Raw genomic sequence first — 23,111 nt, 5'->3', positions numbered from 1 at the left:
TAATTGGCCCAGAAATCCAAGATGAATTTTCCTTTTTTAAAAAAGGAATAAAGCACCTGATAATTAAGCGGAGCAAAGTTCTCCCTGCTTGTGTTTGTATTGGAGAGCTGCTTTTGCTGCTGGAAGAAGGTGTGTCAGGGACACAGAGACAGGCAAGAGTTGAATGCCGTAGCTTCTCGCACCGCTGTTTGAGGGCAAGGTAGTGACTGCTGCAAAAAGTTACTGTCTAGATTGAGACGCAGTAAAGGTGGGTCTGGAATAGGCTTAAATGGGATCTGGGAGGGAGAAGAGTTGGCTGTGGGCAACAGAGAAGGCGAGCAGGGGGAACGGTTTGTAACACACCAGTGCAAACACTTGCATTGGAGTGTTAGAGATGGGGGCAGAGCGATGCAGAGAATCGCTGGAGATGCTGGATAGGAAAACTTGCCCGGGGAGACCATGTGTGTATAAAGCATGTAAATATTTGCGTGTATGGGGGGAATCTGAGCGCTCTGGGATTCGCCAGGTGCTGCACTGCACAGGCATCTTCTCATCTTCTCTTGCACGGTCTTTGCTTTTGCTTCTGAAGTGTGGCACTGGAAGGAGCTGATAAGCCAGGACAAGAGCTGCAGGCAGCACCGTGTCCAAGGGCAGCGTGAGAGCTGTGTCACCCCGGCCAGCTGGCTGCAGCCCTGCTGCCTTCCAGGGCCACCTGGGCCAAACCGTCCAGCCCACTGCATTGTCACACGAGGTAGGAAAAGGGAGAGCATGGCCTGCTGCTTCCTCTTCCAAAAAATGGTATATAATACAAAAGGACAGCTAGGAGCGACAGTGAACACAGGAGATGTGGTGCGCTGAGTGGCCATAGCTTAGAGGTGGTGGGGGCGCATCTTCATGGAGGTCATCAGTGAAGCCCCCTCCGTGGTTATAGCTCTGCTCTGTGGAACATTAAGGTCTGTTTAGAATGTGATATGTAATCTCAGCTACAAACATAACTTATCAGAAATTATAACGTTCCTTTTAAGGGTTTTTAGTGCCATCCACGGACTATTGTCTCAAGTTTCTGTTGTTAGAGATGACTCCTTTTTTTTTTTAATCTACGGACATTGCACATGAAATTTAAGCACGACTGTTTATTCTGTTTTTTTCACATGTGTAATTTGTCTGGATTGTGCGGGTGCAATTTTTTTTTTGTATTTGTTCTTTAGTGTTAATGCATTTTTTTGTAGAATATGTGTAAATAGATATGAGCAAACTGTGTAAAAGTTATTCAGCTACCCAGTGAACCATGTAATCTGTTGATTCATAGAGACAACAGATAATAGAGTGAGATATTTGCTTTACACTGTCTGTGTAGTATCTAGGCACAGAGTCAATTTGTGTCCTGTCGGGGCATGTTACACCACACTATATTATCACTTTGAGGACAGGCAATTTGGGTAATGAATATGTGCGCTGGGTGGGGGTGGAGGATTTCTCCAATATCTACAAAGTGGAAATGTTGAACCAAGGTTTTGGCTTGGTTAATTCAAAGCACTATCATCACAGACAAGCTCTTTTGCTATCTTGGAAACAATATTATTAATTAGCTTCTCTCTTCCCTGTTATCATATCATAAAAAAGGGAACAGTGCACTAAACACTGACGTTTTCTTTGTACCGCAGGTAGGAGTAAAAATGCCATCACTTTGGGAAAACATGAAAATTAAATGGAAGTAAATGAGCATTTTGAGAGCAGTTGAAGTAAAATAGTTGCTAGTTTCTGTGCTTGATGCAAGGAACCACTTGACCAGGCTGTTCCTTCAGCAGCCCATACACTACTGCTGTTCTTGCCTCTGCTAACAGCCCTGGAGTAGAGAGCTGTGCACGTGCAGGAGATGCAGAATAACATCCAACAGACCACCCTCTGTCCATTGAATTAGTGAGACTGCTTCCTCCTCTCCAAACATCTTCCCTGGGCTCTGTTGATGGAGTGCTGGGCAGTGCAGGAAAATGTGGGCCTATGGGTTATGTCCGGTATCACGATGGGTTCAGCTGCGTTACTGCAGGTGTCTGCCCTGGATAACTTACCCTTTTGGTACAGACGGAGTGTGTTAAAACAGTTCCATTTCTTCTCCCTGGTGTGGGTACAACTGAGCTTGGATGAAGATGGCTCAAGTATTGGTGTGCAGTCAGGGTAACAGGTGAATCTCATGGTTAAATATACAGGCAACCTAAATAAACCCACCAGCAATTTAAATAAACCCACCAAAGTGCATCCTATGTAATCACAGAATCATTTAGGTTGGAAAATACCTTTAAGGGTCATTGAGTCCAACCGTAGACCTCATACTGCAAAGTCCACCACTAAGCCATGTCCCTAATGCGAGCCCTCTCCTTTCTTTATGCCTGCTCCTGCCACCACATGCTCCCAGCCTTCTTTAGGACCAAGATGGTACTTTTCCATAAGGCTGGCCTCGTGTCCCACCCAGAAATCTGCCCCCGACGCATCCCCGTGGAGTGGCTGTCCTGAGCCGGCGCTCCTCTCCTTCTGCACGCCCAGGTGCCGCAGCCACGCGGGCCGTGAGGGACAGTCGCAGTCGCCGAGAGTGGAGGCAACGCGGTAAGAGTGAGGCTTAGTCACGATTCCTGCAGAGGTACAGGACAAGCATTTTTTTTTCTCTAATTAGTTCTATTTATTGTCTGTGCTGAGGAGCTCTGGTGAAGGAAAAGGTCAGCATTGTGATATGCATTGTAGAAACACAACAAAACCCAGTCGGTATCTGTGCAGGGGCCAATTAGTGTCTGCGATGCTCAGCAGGAGCTTTTCCCAAGACATCTCTCAGCCATGGGTGCCAGGTGAATTCAGCTTCCTCGTATGCCTCAGACTAGAAGATGTCTTGGAACAGAGCATACGAGGAGGTGGCTTTTGATTGCATTAGGAACATTAACTCCCAATTTCTGTCTGCTTAGACAGCGTATTTCCTAGCAATGCTAGTTACTGCTGAAATGTCTCTGAGGCTACAGCTGGTAGATGCATTTGTTCTCAGCTCCTGGACACTTGTCGCAAGCTGAGAATGTACCTCCAGCTCCGAGTATGACAGGGAAACTTGCTGCTCATCCATCAGCCACACAGCTTAATGCAGGCAGGGGCAGGGTGGGGGGTTTGGTGGGTCCGTATCACCTCCCTGACTGGAACCAGCCTTCTGCTCACCTACAGTTCAGTGGCTCCAGCAACCCCAGCAGCTCCTGTGGATGTTTGAACCCAGCTTGAGTAGATGAGTCAAAGCTTTCTTTTAGGCCGGGAAATGATCTTTGAGTTGTTCTGAATTCTGCTTGGGATGGAGATGTGTTCAAGCCTGGTGCATGTTGTAAATAAAATGGAACAGGGAAAATGTATCTTGCTTAGGTACGTCCACTTCTCTTAAAAGCAAAAGATACCCTTGAAGGCCCTCATGGCCCAGTTTTAATTGCACCCCACTTTAATGCTGGGGTGACTATGGAAGACCTTCTTCTGATGGGGGTGAGGACAGAGCCCACCGTACTCTCAGCTTCCTGGCTGGGAAGATGTTGCTGCCTTGGCTTGGCTTAGCTCTGCTGGCAAAGCTCAGCAGACCGGTGATGTCGCTGCCGTCCCTGCCATCCCAGCGCACAGCTCTCGTGTGGGCGGTGCACGCAGGATCACTCTGAAAGAGAATTTAGAAAACGTCCTGGGTATTGTGTACCATAAAATTTTCAGTTTATCTTGCATCTATTTTTAATGGCAGCCACTTTCCAACTTTCTTTTGTTCAATACAGACAGCAAACTTGTTCTTGAAGTAAATACTGTTTTAGTCCTCTGTTTTTTTCCCCTTTATTTCATTTCAGTTTAGTTCAGTTTAGAGCTTCTGCCTGAGCAGCCAGGGAATATATATAATAGGGCATGAATACATTCTTAAAAGTATTAGAACAAGTATGGAAACACAGAGCCCTTGGTGACCTTGCTAGTCCTCTGCTGATCACTTGTGTTTGTTGTTGTAGGAAGGCAAACATAAGTATAGAAGTGTTATTGAACAGAAAACCCTTCAAAAATTTCACCAGCCCTTTGTATTCGAGTCGCGGAGCCATGGGGGGCCGCCCTGCTCAGAAAGCATACTTATGCGAGTATTAAGAACTGGCTGAGATAAGAAGTGAAGCTTAAGAGACCTTCATCATTAGCTGCTAGTGGTGGAGATTAGTGATCCTACTACAGGATTACAGATGGAAAGAGTGCTAGTGTTGGTTAATTGTTCATTAATGCTTGTAAAATAAGGTAGCAGTGGTAAAACTTGCTATTGTCTGCTCTCTCAAAGTAAAACAAAATTGGCCCTGCTTGTCAATAGCTGTATTGATGTTAACGGGAACATGTTTAACAGATCATTTTACAGTGTAAACTGCTATCCAGCTCTTTCAACATTTAATTAGACACTATTATCCTAATAAGAAATAATTTATGTCTTAAATAATCTGTTCTCTACACACGAACGTTTTATCCTTTTAATTAGCAATGCCGTCACTAGGGTGCTTTTAATATTTCAGAGTTTGCATACAAATCTCAGGTGGAACATTACCTCCCCATAGCCTGGTGGATTTATTTTATTTGCCGTACCTTCAGAGCTGCTGTGCTTCCCCAGCAGTGCTTTTCTGAGCCGTTAGCCAGCGGCAGCGGCGCTGCTGGGAGCAGCGTCCCTCTTTCCGCTGCAGCCAGGGTCATGCAGGCTTCTGCTGGCAAAAACCAGGGAGCAGAGGCCTGGGAGCAGGGTGTGCTTCAGGGAGAAGAAGCTGCGGCTTTGGCTCTGTCTCCTGAGGGGCTGCCATGCCATGTGAAGCGTGCTTGCCACGCTTGTCCTCGGTGTTGGTGGGATGCTCAGTCCAGGCTGCACAATAGGGTTCCTTGGGCTTCTCCCTGAGGTGCGGAGGTGCTGGGGAGGCTTGGCTGTTATCACCACGAGCGGGGAAGGGGTGCAGGCAGCCTCCTTTGCAGCGCCTGCCCCAGCAAGGGGCAGCTCTCTCCCGTTCCTCCCGTGGTGCCCTCAGGATCGCTCTCTGGCAGGAGCTGCTGGTGGGTGCCCAGCGCCGGGACCTGCGGCTCACACATTGCAGGACTCTCCTCCCACAGCCCAGTGGGTCAGCAAGGACACCACAGAGTGCACTGTGACAAAAAAAATATGGCCTGTTGACAAGAGCAAATTTGATAAGAAAACGACACGCTTATTTTTATAGTAAAAGCTTAGTAAAAACTAAGCTTCAAGTGAAATATGAATCCTGGAAACAAAAAAAAACCCAACCATTTTCAATGAGATAGGATGAGAGGCAATGGCCTCAAGTTGCACCAGGGGAGGTTGAGGTTGGATATCAGGAAAAATATCTTTAGTGGAAGAGTGGTGAAGCCCTGGCTGGATGGGGAGCCTCCATCCCTGGAGGGGTTCACAAAGTGTGCAGGTGTGGCACTTGGGGAAGTGGTTTAGTAGGGACAGTGGGGTTGGGCTGAGGGTTGAGCTGGATGAGCTGAGACGTCTTTTCCAACCTCTATGATTCTGCCTGTAGAGGATTAGTGTTTTCACAAAAAATTATTTGACAGCAAGAAATCTTGGCTGTCAGGAAGTAAAAGTATGTGTTTTAAAGGCATGTGTTTTAAAGACACTGGAAAAATTTGCACCTTCCAGGTTACTCCCCTGTAGGTGCTTGAGCACAAGAATTAAAGGCTCTGGGTTCTCACAAGGGGATGCACCAGGGAGATCTGATCACTCCCTCACCAGGTTTTCATCCATGTGTCTCGGTCAAGGACAATGTTACAGCCACCACTGAGGGTACTTGCTCTACCCTGATCCTGAGTCTGCTTTCTTCGTCCCGTGGCAGCAGCTAGAGGAGCCCGAAGGGCAGCTTCAGCCCGCGCCAGGTGCCGCTTGCCCTGCGGGACTGTTGCAGCATCCCAGCTCTGACAGGGCACGCGGGAGCCCCGGCCGGGCTCTAACGCAGGCAGCAGGACTGGCGTGTGCAGGGTGAAAAGCTGCCGATAACCGGCCTGAGAGGAGACGTGTGTATGGAGGAGCAAATGCAAATCCTTCTGCCGAGTGCTAGTAACCTGTCGGCCCCAATCTACCACCAACTGATGGCAGAGACCGTGCAAACCACCACATCAGGGCTCCAGTGAACGGGCTGGTTACAGCTTCCCCTCGCTCGTCACTGCGGGCCGGTCTGTCAGAGCAAGCAAGCAGGGGCTCCTCCAGACCAAGGAGTTGCCCCATGGAGAGATTTGAAAGCAACAGCGTCTCTGTCAGTTGGTAAGAAGTGATACTGCTGGTTAATTGCCTCAAAAGCGTTAACCACCAGCTCATTAGTCCCAAACCCACAAACTTGATAACCCTTTTTGTGTGGCATGGAATGAGAAGTGAATAAATAATTGCATGCTGAGACCTGCCACTGAGAGATGTAAGATGTTGGTTTAAGATAAAGAAAAACAAAGCCTGACTGAAATCTCTGGGAAGATGAGAAAGATACGAGTCACAACCTCAGCCTGCAATACAAACTCAAGCTCAGCTTTTCTGTAATGACTTTTGCGATAGGAGTAACAAATAATAGCCAAGTTGTCTGCGCTGAGCGTTAACCCCAGTACAGAAACAAAACCACCCTGCTCTTCATTTAGTAACTAAAAACAATACCGTGGAGAGGCTGAGTGGGAGATTGTATCGAATGCTGAAGCTTTCCTTATTGCCCATCGACTGCTCTTCTCCTACACTTATGGGCACTTCTTCAATCACTGCAGCTATAAATTACCTTTTTAGCAAACTGCCCTCGGTCCGGTTTTGGCAGAAGCTCTGGGCCTGGCAGTAACTGTTCAGTGCAGGCCATTCCGCAGCACTACGACAGGAAAATAAAGAAATCATTACTGTGCCTTTGTTACGCTGATGGAAAGCTATGGATTTGGAGTACATCCCTCTGGTTCCTCCAGTGATATTAAGGGATGTGTACATAGGATGTGCCGCTGTGTGGTAGCTGCTGCTTAAAATCTAAGCGTGAGCTGCTGGACAAACAGATAATTTAAGGAGAGAAGAGTGCTGTGTGGAGGTGTCCTGCCTGGGGACACAGCAAGGTGCTTTCATTTGAATTTGAAACATACATTAAGGTGTCCGTATGTGCAAGCACTGGGGCTACAGCCCTTGCGCGCAAGCATTGGGATTGCAAATGATTAGAAGGGAAAAAAGGTCCCTTCCTAATAGGAATTCTCCAAAGAGCTGCAGTTACCACGTAAATGAGGCGCTACAATAACTGCGTGGGACACTGGTAGAGACCTCCGGGATGAAACTCGTGGTCTGTACTGAAATAAGGGAACAATGAAGCCCCTCTGTGGCTACAAGAGAGGAAGCATCTGAAGAGGGGTCTTGCCATTCATTCTACCTCATTACAGGTACCTGACTGATAGCAAGGCTGCGTCTCAGTGCAGTGGCTCATTAGTAAGAGAAGGCTCTGACGTTAGTTCAGATGTTGATCGACGTGCCTGGTGGTGTGAAGTCTGGATTGTGTTGTCAGATGGAGCTTTATCATGTGCAGTGCAGCCTGGTGGTTTATTGTGGAGCATTGCTTTAGGAAGAACGTGTTAAACTGCTTGCCAGGAGGTTCGTCACCCACCCAGCCGTCGTCTCATAGTATAAACCGCTGTGGCTTCCTACAATCTCATAAGAGACCAGGTGAAAAGATCATGGAAAGGTAAGGCACGTTTCCGTGCTAGTGCCCAGGGCCTGTTCGATGCCCTGCACCCTGCGACGGGAGAGCAACCGTCTGGAGGTTCAGTGGTGGCAGTGTGCACGTAGGTGCCAAAAACCTGCCCATATAGCGTATGTCAGCACAACTCTCTGGAGGGGTTAATGTATCACAGTTATTATCCACTCTTTTGACGTAATGCCACATGACAGAAGGGAAAAACCTTGCCTATCTCAGTTCTCCATTGGAGCATTAATGGCAATTTGCAATTGTTCTGCATTAAAAGCCTATCAAGCACGATGTGGCCTTCCGGGACACGGCGTGCTCTGGATCGCTCTGCCCGCACGCATCTCTGCTTCCACCGCCTCTCACCGCAGCCTCCATGGCTGCTCGGAAGGAACACGCCAACCGTCTTCATGCAATCTTTTCCTCAGTGAGATCTTTTTCCAGCTTGCCAGTTCTAAGCAGCTGATGGTTTCCTGTGACCTCCTGGACCTACGCTTCAGTTTCTTGTACGCTACAATCCAGCTCCCTCTTCTTGCCTTGTTATGAGCCGGCACATGATGGATGAGCCCTCAGCATGCCTTGAGGTGCAGCAGGAGCAGCGGAGGGGGTACAGGCAGCAGATCGACTTCAGCAAATTAGCAGCAACAGCAGGCTCTGTTGTGGCAGTTCTGTTGAATGCCATCATTTTAACTGTTCACTATGGAATAGCTCCTAAATGGCATTTATATTTAAGTCAGTTTATTATATTATTCCAGCCATGCAGAGCTGTAGTACAAATTTACCAGCTCAGGCACAAAATCTATTCACCCACCCTCTTCGGAGTTGATGGTAACAGACCCCCCCTCCCTTTTCCCTCCTTCCTCCCTCAAATGATTGTATTTTGCTTGCCCATCAAAACAAATCACTCATCTTGGGTGAATAAAATTTTGCAAGGCTGCACTGCGCAGGATGACACAGTTGGATGGGTTTTTCTACATTTTTTGCCATCGCTCTGCAGATTTCATGCCTCTTGCTTAATTTCTGTACGCAAACCATCTTCTGGATTTCTGACACTTGTCACTTTGTCGTAACTGACAATACAACACCATTTTCCTTCTACAGCAAAGACTTCTGACATTCTTTTCTGATTATTTCTTAAATTAAATAAGAAAAAAAGTAAATAGAAGAGGTATGGCTTAGACGGAGATTTTCTTTGTATGCCCCCGAAGCCGTTCCTCAGGTTTTTGCACTCCGTGGTCACTTCAGTCAAAGAAAGCGGTTCCAAGCAGTGTTTCGAGGGGGTGTTGGCAGACAGAGCAGAGTGCGCAGCACAGAGCACTGAGAGGGTTGAAAGGACCAAACTCTGCCTGATGGAAAAGGCTGGCGGCAGCTGATGACTGCCTGGCTCTCCAGGTACCTCGATGTCAACAAAAAGTGCTCCACCATCGCCTTGCCCGTGCCGTGCGTCGGGACACGAGGGGACGTGGGTGGGGGTCTCTTCCACTGCCACGGTTGACAAGGAGCAGCATGAAACCTGAATCACTGCCACCATCTCTGGGTGTCCCAGGAGCAGCCTGCCCTGCAGGAGATGCTCCTCTGCCCTTGGTGAAGCAGCTCGCCACAACAAACTTTCTTCCAAAGTACGGCCCAAACTGGGAACACGGCTGCGAGTTCTGTGAACGTGTTGTTTTGGGCACTTTTTCTGCTTCCTTTTCTACTCGAAAATCAATACAACACTTGCAAAGCCGCTCCTTTCTCCACCTCCTTACCACCTGCGTTGGCAGAGCAGCTAAAAATCAAAAAATAAAGTAATCAGTTATTTTAAGCTGAAACTTGAAAGGATATTAATTCAATGGGATAAACTGCAGTTAAGAAACTTTTATCAAGCAAGCCAGGTTAGGTGGTTAAAAGAAAGAAAGAAAAAAACCCCTAAAAAAACCATAGAGTAGGTAGCAGTTTATGTGTCAAGAAAACTGAGCGAAATTTTGACACTCTGATGTCTAGCAGATAGCACTTAAATCATTTTTCTCCAAACTTCAGTCATAAAACTTCAAAGTGGTTTAGCCATAATACAAATTTTTAGACTATGAAGCAGTGTTTGAAGTTATTTTATAGGATTTTGCTGTAAGGGCTCCCATTGATTTGTAGTAAGATAAAAGAAGAAAACTTTATTTTCGAAGCTTTGTCGGAAAAAGCTTAGCTTCCATTGGCCGTTCTGCCAATATGCCTGGAGGGGATGATGATGTCGACACGGATATTATATGCCTATACGAACTGAACTGAGTTTACACCTCCTGCTGTTTGTGTTATGGTTAAAATCTGTCACAAAACTGGCAGTGATTTATTAAATGTTTAATGAAGTAAGACAAAAACTTCAAGAACTACAAACAGAAAAGTAGAACATCACATTAAAGTATAATAATATAGGTTACATTTCTGATTTTTCCCTTATTTCTTTTGCTAAAAATGGGAAAAACACAATTACAAATCAAGGCAGTATCAAAAGACTCAGGGGTGTCACAGATCAGCCTACTGAAGGTTGGGCTTCGCTCGCTCACCTTTTTCTTTCTAAACAGAGGAATGAAAAAAATAATATGAAATGAGGGTGATTGATATAATATGAAATGATGAGGGCGGTGAGGCCCTGGCCCAGGGTGCCCAGAGCAGCGGTGGCTGCCCCATCCCTGGAGGGGTTCCAGGCCAGGTTGGATGGGGCTTGGAGCCCCTGATCCAGTGGGAGGTGTCCCTGCCCATGGCAGGGGGTGGGACTGGGTGGGCTTTGAGGTCCAACCAAAACAATTTCATGATTCTATGAAATAACAGTACACTCACCAAAACCCCACCATCCAACCCCAAGAAAAACCCAAGCCAGTGTTCTAGAGTACCAGGTCTCAGCCGCAGGAGATGCTCCCTATCGAGTTTCTAGAAGAGCAATACCAACCATGACTCAGTGTTTCCGCACTCCTACTGAATGTCCATGTTAGAAGAAAAAACTTGCATATTTAAATAATGCTTTCCTAATAAAGAATTTCTAATTTTATCTAACGAATCCAACTGGAGTTATTAGCTACATTAAAAATTAATTCCTGAATGCAAACCTCAAATTGATTTTCTTTGCCAACAGCTCTCAGGAATTGTTATTACTCTTGGTACAGCTTAATGTTTCCTACATTAGAATAAAACACACTGTTTGTGTAAGGCTCCCGTCTGTCGGTGCATGTGCCTTTTAAAGCTCAGCAAGTTCACTTTTTTTTTATTTACATTTTATTGTGTAAAAGAGACTTAGTCTATACTTTAAGTTTAATTATTTCTCATTGTAAAGTATAACTCCTGTTGTTTGACTTGCCTGATTATTTATGTACATCCAGAACTAAAAATTCATTAAACACGGCAGGAGGGAGTTTAGGACTACAAATCCATGTTTATACTGTTATTTAACTCAAAGGACATTGGCCATCAATAGATCCATACCAACAGGCTAATGCGCCGTGCAGTTTACGGTGGACTTTGCCAGCGCTGTTACGCTGCACGAGCAGCTGTAACCCAGGTTGCTCCTCAGGCTCCCTCCTCCTGCTTCTTCCTTTTGCTCACAGACATTTTCAAATCCAATGTTTTCTTTTTCCAGGGGAGACAGCAGAGCAGCAGAAAGCAGAGTTCCTCTCCGAGTCTACCTTGCAGCCTGCTTTCCAGGGCCTCAGGGAACGGCAGGAAGCTGTGCCAGGACAGGGTTAGGGTGGACATGAGGAGGTTCTTCACCAGTGGGTGGTGGAGCACTGGAGCAGCTCCCTGGGCAGCAGTCAGGGTGTCAAGCTGGACAATATTCCAGAAGTATTTGGCCGATGCCCTCAACCCCACAGGGTGAATGTTGGGGTGTCCTGTGCAGAGACAGGAGCTGGACTTGATGATCCCTGTGCGTCCTTTCCAACCCAGGACAGCCTGTGATTCTGTAAGTGTTTGTGCTGGTCTGTTCCGGTGTCACACTCACGTAAACCCCCGACCACGCCGGCTGCCCAGCTCGGAGACCCTTGCTTTGCTCCTCTGTTTAGCAAGGAGAGGGATATGTATGCACTAAATAAAGAAGGTTTGCACACCGTGTAGTCAACCACCACAGCCAACGGCACTGCCAGCCCCCTCCTGCCAGAACTGGGAAGGTGAGAAGTTGGAAGGAAAGCTTGAGGTTTTCCATTTATGCCCTCTCTGCTGGATGGCGCTGCCTGTGGCGAGAGCAGAAACGTTCAAGGGTGCCATAACACAGCACACCAAAAAGAAAAAAAAAGCAAAAGACACTGGAGAGATCCTTAATCCCTGGCCTTATAGAAACTAATCTGCTGGGGGGCTGAAACAGGTTTTTCTTTCAGCTCATTTTTAATCAAGTGAGTCTCATACTCCCTGTAATATATAAATGATTATACAAACTCACATTTCTTTTTTTTTTTTTTTGCTTAAAGGGCAAGGCATAAATACCAGCTGCATATTTTTGAACTCTCACGTCTGATTTTTTTCAGTTGGCTTTGTACTGTCAGAGGTTTTCCAGCACACTAAACAAGTCTATGGCAATCGGCTCCAGGTGACCATATTCTCTTATTTTTTCACGCCACCTGGATGTGTTTGTGTCCCATAAACTTGCCTGTATCCCCACTTCCAGTCCTGTATTTCTGTGCATGACCCCGCCTGCTTCCCTGGAAATCCCTTCCAGAGGCGCTGGCGAGAGCGGCATTTTTATTTCTGTATTTTAACTGGATTTTAAAAACTATTGATAAATGCTTCTCTGCTTCGCCTGACCCCAGCATTTTTAAAGATACACGTGTTTGTTGATCTTAAAGGCCACCACTATGAAAAAGGGGTTTCTGGACCCCTCAGGTCCTGGTTGAGGTCTGGAGAAGTCAGCGCCAACTTCACGTTTCCCAACTCTTGGGATGCCCTGTTTTGTAACCCAGGACCCCGCAGGCCACGACAGAAAATAAAACCTGTCTCCAGTTTACCTTCAGCCTCTCAGCAATTAATAGAGAGTCTCGTGTCCATCTTGTAACAGAGAAATGTGACACCTGCTTCTCTTAAAAAACGAAGTCCTTAGAAGGAGAACCAAGGGTGAAGCTTAACTGCAGAGCGGGCAGTTCCTTGTGGCTCGAGAGGTGGAGGAGACCTCAACCAAAGCAGGAACGCTCTGCACATCCCCCTGCAATGCAGTTTGCCTTAAAATCTGTGCCTCAAATTAGTTTGTGCAGGATCTTTGTGATAGTTTCTTTGCAAAACAGATGACATTGTGTCTGCAATAGCGGTGCTGCAGCCGTGCAGGTAACCCGTCCCTATCCAGGGGCGGCTGCTCCAACTGTGCATTCATGAACTCAACCCGGCACTACTCAACTTGCAAACCCTTGCCATCAGGCTGTTAGTGAGAATGTGTGATGCTTCTGTGCGGTTTAATCCCTGGGACATCTAGTGGTGGGCTCCCACATAGCAGAGGGGCTCCCTGGTGGGGTTCAGGATGGGGCCCCTGGGCTGGGGAGCACTGGACACCCACCTAGGACAGGGGAGGGTAATGCAGAGGGTGAATAAACACCAGCATCTGCCGGGCTGGATCTCCCCGGCATCGCCTTCCTCCTCTCTGCCTGTCGCCGTGGCTTGGATCTAGAGGGGAGCTACCAAACATGAGAAGAGGCAGCTCATCTGCCCTGGGACTGACACAGCCCTGGGTTCAGTTCTGGAGCCCTCAGTGCAGGAAGGACACGGAGCTGTTGGAGCAAGTCCAGAGGAGGCTCATCATCCAGAGGTGATCCGAGGGCTGGAGCAGCTCCTGTGTGAGGACAGGCTGAGAGAGTTGGGGTTGTTCAGCCTGGAGAAGAGAAGGCTGTGGGGAGACCTGAGAGCAGCTTCCAGTGCTGAAAGGGGCTCTGGGAAAGCTGAGGAGGGGCTCTGGATCAGGGAGGACAGGGAGAGGACAATGGGGAGTGATTGTCAGCTGCAAAAGGGGAGATTGAGATGAGATCTTAGGACAACATATTTCCCTGTGAGGGTGGGGAGGCCCTGGCCCAGGGTGCCCAGAGCAGTGGTGGCTGCCCCATCCCTGGAGGGGTTCCAGGCCAGGTTGGATGGGGCTTGGAGCCCCTGATCCAGTGGGAGGTGTCCCTGCCCATGGCAGGGCAGTGGGACTGGATGGCCTTTGAGGGCCTTTCTGACCTACTCCAATCTATGATTCTGTGATTTCTGGGAATGAAGGCAGGTGGTGTGTTGTGAGGGACCTTGTTAGGTGGAAAAAAACCATGAGGAACATTTGAAAGAACATTAAATATATATATGCAATGTAAAAAACACAAGGCAATGAGCGGATTTGGACCTTAACCTGAACATTCGCTTTAGGAGGATTTGCTTGGAGTGCAGTTATTTTACTGGGCTCTTTATGGGAAGCATGTTCCACCACTGATGCGTTTGGGGAGCCCCAGACACTTTGATAGTGTCCTGTCTGGCCTATTAATGACCCCAGTCCCATGCTTTTATTCTGTACACTATATATTTATTTATAAGTAACATAAAATTCTAACAGGAGAAGAGACATAGAAGCTTTCCTACCTGTGGAACCTCGTTGACATCTCAAACAGCATCGCAATGACCTCGTGTATGGTGCAGGGGGGACCTCCACTGCCCCTTCCTGTGCTCCCCAAACTCCTGGCCACTCTCAGGTTTAGATGCGCAGGGTATGCAGACACAGCCTGTCTGTATAAAAAAAGACACATTCAGCTTTCCTCCAAATCTGGTTTCCTAAACGAGCTCCCGCTTCCTGGGATGGATTTGAGAAGCCTGCAGAACTGTACTTTTCCACTCCAGTTTCATGTAATTACCGACATGAGCCCTGTGATGTGGCCATTAGCAGGTTAACGAGGTAGTAATAAAGAAAATGCCAAAGGTTACGATAGATTTGTTTCAGCATGAAATGAAGCTGAGTGTTAAAACGTGATCGCTCCATGCCAGGATACCTGAGTGCACCTATCTTAATCGCTGCTGGAAGAGCGGGCCCGTGTCTCCCAATTAACAAACTGACAATTCATCAGCGGAGCAGCCTTCCTCTGGGCGGGTGTTAGGGTGTGCGGCTCCACGCAGCCCCTAAAGCTGCCCAAGGCTCAGCCCAGAGCAGCAAACCCGGCTGGGGGTCCCGGATCACCTCCTCTGAAAGGGAAGCTGATTTGGGAAGAGACCCAACCCACATCTTTTAAATGAAATTATTCAGGGTGCTTTTTCCTTCAGGGGGATCGTGGGATGTTTACTGCCGTGGTAAAGAGTGTGGCTACATGATCTCATGAGGTTCTACAAGGCCAAGGGCAAGGTCCTACACCTGGGTGGGGGCAATCTGCGGTTTCAATACAGGATAGGGGATGATGTGATTGAAAGCTGCCCTGTAGAGAGGGACCTGGGGGTCCAGAAGTAAGGCTGAGGATTCAGATGCTTCATCCAGAGGCTGGAAAGATGACAAAGGTAGCAAAGACAAGGGATGCCCCATCCCTGGAGGTGTTCAAGGCCAGGTTGGATGTGGCCTTGAGCAGCCTGATCCAGTGGGAGGTGTCCCTGCCCATGGCAGGAGGTTGCAATTAGATGACCCTTAAGGTCCCTTCCAACTCAAACCAATCTGATTTTACTTTGTGATTTTTCAAAGAACCACAGAAATCATCATTTGAGCCCTTTGTAAGTCACTCCTCTGTGCGGTATCACACCACGGCCTCATGGGGGGAACTAGGGATGAAATCACCCAGTGGTGTTTCTGACAGGGAACCTCCTCTAGGAAGGGCTTGAGGAGGAAGAGGAAGGGCTTGAAGAAGACACGATGTGGCTTCTCACTACAGAAAAGGCATTAGTCCAGCATGGAGCCTGTCACCTGCAGGAACCTTCTCCTATTATCTCCTTGGCTCTCACTGCACTCTGCTTTACAGAGCACTGCGCTCTGCACAGGTACCTGCGCCTCCTGCACAGCAGCCCCTCGAGGACCCTCAGCCAACAGCTGTTGGTTAAAGGGCTTTGCAGCGCTCCTCGTCTGAACCACATGGGGAAAGGTACATTCCTTTCTCCCATATCCATGATTGCAAACCACACTCTGAAAGATTTGGACTGGCACAAGAAAATAAGATTTAAAAAGAAAATGGTATCCTCCACCAAAAAAGACCGTCTTTGCCTCAAACACCACCACCGCATGTGCATACTGTGTGTTACTGTCGTACTATAACTACATTCACATCCCTCTTCCAGCTCCTGCTGGAAAAGCCCCCTGAGCCAATGGAGAACTGGCAAAAGTCATCACTAGTTTCATGTCTGTGCCAAAACCTCCATGCTGGATCCCAGGGACTTGCTGCCACTGCCCAGGCGGTACTCGGAGTGGGCATGGTCTGCATCCAGACCCACACACAGCACCCACCCACAGCTACCAAGGCACAGACATACACCCCAAAACACATTACAGGGAGTCCAGCAGTCTCACTGAACTTCAGTTAGTGCAGGAATAGAGAAGGATTCATTTTCTCGCACTAATAGGTATTGAAAACAAATCCTGAAACCTCTTTCACAAAGCGCAGCCGCCCGTTTCCAGCCAGCTGCAGTTACAGCCCCGGTAACAATGTCAGTGCCACAGGCAGAGAGTATTGACCAATGATTGAAGTCAATATACATGACATCAATGAAGATATTGCATGGATTTTTCTCAGGGAAGCAAAAGATTCACAGTTTGAAGGGTTCTGGTTAATCCTGTGCTTGCCCCGAATTCAGGAACTCAGGGGCATGGGTTCAAAATGCCACAATATGTGATAAACATATTTTACGGTGCCTCAAAAACTTTAATAAGGACATGCATGTTTCTATGAGAAGTGTTTTGTTCCTCCTGTAGGCTTTTATCTGGCTAAATGTGCTCAATATATTAATTAAATATAAACCTCAAAGCTGATCTCGCAGTGTTCATCGACCGGTAACAGCTGATGCTCAAGTACCCTCTATCAGATGCATTGTTCTGCTTCCTGGGTAGCAGAATACACAACCAAAAGGGATTTGAAATGAATCTCCTTAATGTTATCGCTAACAAATTCATGTTTAATTTGTTTATCTAGTTATCATTTATCTGTTTCAAACAATACAGGTTTGAAATCATGGTTTGTGGGCACCTTTCTCCCCCATGAAACTCAGCTGGAGCCACCGTCCTTGGGTGAGTTACAAAGTCTAAGGCTGCATTTCTTCCTTCTTATTGGGCAGCTCCTTCTTCATCATCTCCATAAACTGTGGATCCTGCACAACATCTCAGAGGTAAAGTTAATCTCACCTTAACAGCTCATTCCTATCAGCCCAGGGCATTCACGCAACTAGCCACCAGCCTGGTTCTCTCATCTTCATGAAGGAACCATCCCATCCAGTCACGGTTGTGTTTGCTGTCCCTTCACCGTCAATGGAAAGAGACGGATGCCTCAAGGCAGGTCCTTTAGGAACTGACTGTGGGTCTGTTGGGAAAAGGACACCGGTAGCAGAGCACAGCAGGTTCAGCGCTGCGTGTTCAAGGTAGATTGCAGGTTAACCACAAAGCTGGGTGCGGCACAAAGGACTGTGCATGACCAGTGCCACCTCGGTGAAGGCACTGATGTAGCGTGTTATCGTGACAGCACATGGGCTGCTGCAGTGCTCAGGGCTTCCTACAGACCTGCAACTGGAAGAGGCAAAAGTCCCACCGGGAGAGGTGGAAGGAACCTGGAAGGGCATCTCTGTTTCCATCAACCATTGAGGGAACTTCAGTTGCTAGTGCAGACCTGGTTGCAAGTGAGATAAATTCTCCCCCATGCCTTGAGCACGTGAACCTGTTACGAGGGTGAGCGCTTGCAGAGATCCAGCTCCTCTGCAGTAACTGCCTGCACCCGTGCTCTATACCCCTGAGATGCAAAGTGCCTTACTCCTCAGAGAAAGGTAACCCTGCATTTACTGCAGTAAGAACGTGCACACGTGCAATTACTGCCAACACACAAAACTACCCCCTAGCTGTCTCCTGGTATCTCATTCAGGTGCTCATACCTTTAATCCCAGTGTCTCCTGGCTCCCACTCTTGCTAATGCGCTGGCTCTTCCGCCCGGCACAGCTCGCTGCAGCTCTGTGCAGGCGTTAGATCCACCCACACGAACCGCCCCAGGCTCCGGTCTTATCAAGTATAGAAAAACCTGATCCCTGTCTGTGCAATCCTCCACTCTAAATTCCTGCTGGCAGTCACCTGCTCTCCTAACTTCCCGTTGCAGGTCTGAGCTAAAGCCCGCTGAGACTGTGGGAGCCCTTCCATTGATTTCCATGCCCTCTGGACTACTATTCCCTCTCAGCCACATACGTAGACAAACATCTGAGCACCTTCACCCAAGGAGCTCAGCTAATCAGGGTCCTGTCGTATTTATATATGCCTTAACGAGGAAGACATTTAGAGGGCTCACTTATTCTATGTCATGATTAAAAACAAACCACCCTTTCTACGCGACTGGAAAGGGCTCCGAGAGAGCTGTTTACCAATTTCCTACCGGTAACATCACCTTCCCAGCAATAACGAAATCATCTTCACATTCCTTTCGGTGAAGCCATTAAGCCTAGGAACATGCTGGTTCGGGCAATACAGAAATCAAAGTGGTAGCACAGCAGAGAAGATCTGTGTTAAAGAACAAAAATCCACAGGCTGCTTCAAATATCAACAAGGAACCCTGAAATTTTCTATCAATTTCTTTTCATGGCCTTGTGACATTTTCAACTAAAAACTATATTGCTTAACATCAAGGCACTTTGAGAGAGCTTCAGTTGGAAAAGGTAATTTTTGAGTGAGACTCAGCAGAAAAAGGTAATTTTTCAGAGAGGTTCACTGGAAAAAGGTAATTTCAGAACCAATTGCTGCATTCTTTTGCTGTTATTTTGTCTCTTTTCTAAGTAGCCCTAATGTCATTCATGGGCACACTATGTCAATACATCAGTACCAGCTTAGTCGTTTGTGCAAAGTAAGTTTACAGAAACTGTAGCTTTAGGCTATGTTATTCCAGGACTGTGAAGATCAAACAATGCAATTTCACTTGGAAGTTTCATCAATTTTGCATCAATGTTGATGCCAGAGCAGGAGACCTGCTCGCAGAATCATAATTTCATCCTCCTAAAACTTTTTTTCTTTTTGATGGAGAATCTAATTTCAGATGATGATGGGTTGTGCGGTACCACCAGGTATCCGTACCACCAGCCTGCAGAGCCATGGGGCTTTGCTGCATGTCGAGGAGGAGGCAGAGAGGGATTCTTAATAGCCGATCTAAACCACATCAATTTATACTCTTTTGGGATAAGAAGGACAACTCCCCCCCTGTTTTCGAATGCAGGTATTATTATATGTTATTTGTACAAGTGGAAGAACAAGAACAGCAAAAAGCCCAGTGCTTTCATCTGCTTATTTTCTGAAAGCTTTGGAAAGGGAGTAATGTATTTCAGCTTTAATGGCTTGAAACAAAAATCTCTGAAAATTAGGAGGCCTCTCATACAGGGATCCTTTGATTGTAGAGCTACGGAGAAATGGAATAACTCCGGCAACATGAGACATTGAAGTTGTGCTGTGCAAGAAACATCACAAAGCCTCACATTTTTAAGCAAAACAGCAAGAATGATGGTCAAAGAGTTAATTCCACCCTTTCTGTTACGCTTGCCTGTATGTTGAACAACAGATTTTCATTTGTTTCTTCTTCACTACCTAAATAAATTCAGAGAGTGTATCCAATGTTTGGTGTCTGTGCTGGGATTCTGCCCGCACCGCCCTCTCCAGCAGCTCTGCAGAGAGATCTGCCGCCTCAGGGACATGCTGACCAAAGGCCGGGAACTGCCTTCAGTCCTAAACTGCCTGATTTCCCAAAGCTCCGTATTGGCTTCCTACAGGTGCTGTTCCATCAGCCACACACGAGGCAGCAAACCACTCCCTCGTTGGTGACGAGCTTTGAGAAACAAGGATGAGAAGGGAAAACCCACTCCGAAGCCTCACACATCATTTAGAAACGGTTGGTTCTATATCTCCTGCTCTTTAGGTTCATGTACGGCTGTCCCGGCGGTTTCCTGGAAGCACACAAACACGGGTTTCCTTGTGCCAGCAGCTGTCAGGATCCAGTATTGTAGTGGTTCAAACCCATTTTGGAAGTTCAGCCTAGCCAAAGGCCATACTCATGAAAAAGTTATGTAGCATTTATAGATTTCTTCTTTTTTTTTTTTTCTTTGAAAACTACTCAGAAATGTGGATGAACTTTTCCTGGTAAAGAATACGCTTTTCCAATCCATTACACTGCTTTCTTCCCCTGAGCGCCAGCAGCTCCCTTTCTGCCACGCTCCCAGGGATGCACAGGGCAAAACAGGAGCAGGAGTCATCGCAAAAATCTCTTCCTGCCTTCAAACACACAGGTGGTTGTACAGTTATCAAAAACAAACCTTCTGAGAAGAGCAGTCCATGGTGCAGCTCGCACAGGGCCGCTGCAGATGGTGCTCTGAGCACTTACAGTACCACAGGAGGGTGCAAGTCTACCCCTCTGTAAAGAGAAACGCGTGCCCAATGAGCCTCGCGCCAACCCATCACCACACACAGAGCAAGGTTCAAAACTCTTGCCTACAAGAAGAGCCCGAAACTCCAGACGGTGCTTAGGTAGAGGCATACGCCTTCTGCAAGCACACAGAGACTCCTCGAATCATGGTTGGGTTGGAAGGGACCCAAAGCCCATCCAGCTCCAACACCTCCCACTGGATCAGGGGCTCTGAGCCCCATCCAACCTGGCCTTGAACCCCTCCAGGGATGGGGCAGCCACCGCTGCTCTGGGCACCCTGGGCCAGGGCCTCCCCACCCTCACAGGGAAATATTTCTTCCTAAGATCTCACCTCAATCTCCCCTCTTTCAGCTGAAAACTGTCCCCCCCTTGTCTTCTCCCTGCCCTCTCTGATCCAGAGCCCCTCCCCAGCTTTCCCTTTCAGCACTGGAAGCTGCTCTAAGGTCTCCCCACAACCTTCTCTTCTCCAGGCTGAACAACCTCAACACATAGAGTTCGTACCTTAACTCTTTAGGGCAGCATTTTCTGTCGCAGGCCTTGTTCCTTCCTGGGGCAAACAGCTGCCACACTGGGGCTCTTGGCGCACTGCGCCTCTTCCTTCTACCCTCCCTTCTCCTGTCCTCCCGTTGGGGCTTCGAGGGAAGGATTGGCATTGATCACAACTTCCAGGGCCACTTGTATGTCCAAATAGGCCGCAGTCTTTCTTTTCCCAGCTGTTGTTTGATTCAGGTTACATTGCCTTCTAATTTAGTTTTAATTTGAAAGATGAAGCTGCCTACCAGAATGGAAGAGAAAAATCAAGGTAATTACTCCAAGGCAGAATTGAAAAATGCCCATTCAGAATTTCAAGAAAGGTGGTAATTTCACTTAAAAAACCCAACCAACCCTGCTTTAGGATGTGGGTTGTGGAATGGAATATTTGGCCTTAAGAGGCAGGAACACCCTGTGAGTCGTCGCTGTTAACACTGACGTGAGGGGCGCGTGGGCAGCCTGCCCAAGGCCTCCTCTCAATAAAGCTCATCAATACCACGGGTTTATTCACGGGGCCTGATGCAGGGAGAGCTGCCACCAAAGGTGGAGCATCCTCGTGGCTCCTGCTGCCCTCCACTCCCCTCGGGAACGAGAGCTCTGGCGGAGACACCTTTCTCCGTGAGGCAAAATTCACAGCGAGTGAAGGGGGCCAAAGGCCTCTCCTAAGGTTTGCCAGAGCTCAGGAGGAGTTCTTGGTGCCCTGGGAGCAGTGCGTGCCGGCTCTTTGGGTGGAAGAGCTGCAGGACCTCACGCTGCTGCTCTTGCCTGTGCCGGCCACGATCATGCGGTGTTTTTGTGCAGCTGTGGCTCTACCCGCAGCCCGTATCGCACGGCAGCCGCTCGGCAGAGAGCACGCACACCGGGACAGTGATCGATCAGCGAGGGAGGGCAAAAGTCTGCAGCACAGACTTAAGGCATTTCATTTCTGCTTTCTGCTTTCTTTTTATCTCCCCCGTCTCCTGTGCCTGGCTGGGCTCCCTTTATTCTGCAGCCGTGGCACTGAATGCTGATGACAACGTGGCATTCATCTGAGGGGCAGGGCGGGCAGGCTGACCTTTACGAGGGAAAATGGGTGGATACTGGGGTTTTACAGCTGAAAAATAATGATGCTCTACCTCTTGACACTTATTTGGGTAAGGGATGTCGATACACGCGTACCTGATGTGTATGTTCCAGCAGCTCCGAGCGGGTGTCCAGGGGAGCAGCAGCACATGTCATTGAGTTTCTTTGTGTTTCAATATTGCCCTGTTTTACGCACTTTTCCTCAAATCCTGATGCTCATTCTGGGCTGTTGATCAGTTGACGCTCAGGCTCAGGGGTGATGCTCTGAACATTGGGCTGCTGCAAAAATAATTGCCGTTTTTTAATCAGTTTGAAGGGCAATGCTTATTTTGGATTAAACTTTCATTTAGAATCATAGAATCACCAGGTTGGAAAGGACCCACTGGATTATCAAGTCCAACCATTCCTAACAACCCCTAAACCATGCCCCACAGCACCTCATCCACCCGTCCCTTAAACACCTCCAGGGAAGGTGACTCAACCATGTTCATGTACTTATACCATTTTAAAGCAGGAAATTTGCTCTATTTATTTTGTTCTTACTGTTTTTTTTTTCTTTTTGACAAAACATTGTCAAATTAAAGATGAAAAAAAAGCAAATTTGAGTGGTTTTGTTATGTCAGTGGACACAAAGCAGTGGAAACTGCCAGCAATGTCAACCAAGCGTTTGGCCAAGGCACTGTCAGTGAGTGCACAGCCCAACATCGGGTCCAAAAATTTCATCACAGAAATGAAATGAGAGCCTTGAGGATAAGAAGGGTCACGGATATCATTCTGCAATAGACAACAAACAAACGAGGGCCATTACTGAAGTAGTAATATCACCACAGAAAACACCACATAAAACAGCTCAAGAAGCTGCAGAAGAACTCAACGTTGACCATTCAGCAGTTGTTTGACATTTGCACCAAAGTGGAAAGTCGAACCAGCTCGAGCTAGTGCCTCATGAGCTGAACGAGAACCCTAAACGTCGCCGTTACAGCGTCTGCTCTGTGCTGGTTTTGCACATCAGACCCAATCCATTTCTCAATCACATTGTGACATGTGATGAAGAACGGATTCTGTATGACAACTGGTGGCATTCCACACTGTGGCTGGGCTGAGGTGAAGCACCAAGGTGCTTCTCCAAGCCGACACTGCATCAGAAGAAGTTATGGTCACTATTTGATGGTTGGCAAGTGGAATCATCCAGTACATCTTGAATCCCAGTGAAACCATCCCAGCAGAGAAGCATTGCTGGGGAATTGACAAAACACACCAAGAACTGCAGCATTTACATCCAACATTGGTCAGTCGAAGAGACCAATTCTTCTCC

General features: G+C 47.6%; 1 long non-coding RNA gene across 2 annotated transcripts; it reads right to left on the bottom strand.

The window, feature by feature from the left end:
* Positions 1–15: 15 nt before the first annotated feature.
* On the bottom strand, positions 16–22,069 carry LOC128852947 (uncharacterized). Of its 2 annotated transcripts, XR_008451110.1 has the most exons (7): positions 21,893–22,069; positions 20,705–20,978; positions 14,229–14,372; positions 7,388–9,450; positions 6,753–6,836; positions 4,585–5,127; positions 16–3,643 (listed from the first exon to the last, which is right to left on the bottom strand). It is a non-coding gene; the product is annotated as an uncharacterized LOC128852947 (long non-coding RNA). The 2 variants fall into 2 exon arrangements; XR_008451111.1 differs by lacking the exon at positions 20,705–20,978.
* Between the last annotated feature and the right edge of the window lie 1,042 nt (positions 22,070–23,111).

Source organism: Cuculus canorus, chromosome 8 (genome assembly GCF_017976375.1).
Source record: "Cuculus canorus isolate bCucCan1 chromosome 8, bCucCan1.pri, whole genome shotgun sequence".
In the NCBI taxonomy this organism is placed as follows: Eukaryota; Metazoa; Chordata; class Aves; order Cuculiformes; family Cuculidae; genus Cuculus; species Cuculus canorus.
Note: the sequence above shows the minus strand (reverse complement) of the source record. Positions and strands in the feature narration are given on the sequence as shown.